The 809-nt window shown below is 40.0% G+C and overlaps 1 pseudogene; it reads right to left on the reverse strand.

The window, feature by feature from the left end:
- Positions 1–270: 270 nt before the first annotated feature.
- LOC102835122 lies at positions 271–579 on the reverse strand (annotated as a pseudogene).
- Positions 580–809: the final 230 nt, after the last annotated feature.

Raw genomic sequence — 809 nt, forward strand, 5'->3', positions numbered from 1 at the left:
TGAGGATTTCTGCTCCTGTAAAAATTTACAGCCTTGGAAACCCTTTACAAGGTCACTATGTTTGGAACCAACTCCATGGCACAAAACAACAAGGCTTTAGTAGCCCCGTCAACCAATGCCTAAATAGACAACATATTCCTCTATAATTATAACATGAAAATGTCTTCTACGGACAAAATAGGTAAACCTTTTGGCAAATGCCTAGGAAATAGTGGCATCAAGTTAAGTTCATTAAAGGTTTGAAGCTGCAGCAGCAGGGTCAGGACAGGCTCAGTGTTTGGACATGGAGGTAAATATCTTCAATCTGTGCACTCCTTTGATTTCTTTGCCTGGTTAACCATCTGGTGCTGCTGGCCAGTTTTCTCCTCCTAAAAGTCTTATGATTCGATTTTTATTTCATATATTACACGACAGCCTCCAGAAATGTCAGATACTTTGAAACTTTTCTTTGAGAGTTTGGGTCACTTTGAGCTCTCCCTCAGTCTGAGAGTCAAACATCCAATGTACATGGTGGAGAAAAGGAAGACTGCAGACCAAGTAGAGCAAGGGTGCTGTGGGGACCCAATCCCATGCCGCCATGCTGCTACTGATGTTATTTTTGCACTTCAAGGGAAAGGCTATGCTATCATTGATAAGGTCCAATTGTGAGCAAAGATAAACTTCTTTCTTTTCTGTGGTTGGGTCAGGTGTACATTAGACCTAAAGTCACTGATTTTTAACACTTTAAAGAGGTCTTTCCTAGCAGGTTTACCCAATGTAATATGGCATTTCATTTCTTGATTTTTTTAGTTCCATAGATATTGATTATG

This window comes from Chrysochloris asiatica, unplaced genomic scaffold, assembly GCF_000296735.1.
Source record: "Chrysochloris asiatica unplaced genomic scaffold, ChrAsi1.0 scaffold00177, whole genome shotgun sequence".
Classification (NCBI taxonomy): domain Eukaryota; kingdom Metazoa; phylum Chordata; class Mammalia; order Afrosoricida; family Chrysochloridae; genus Chrysochloris; species Chrysochloris asiatica.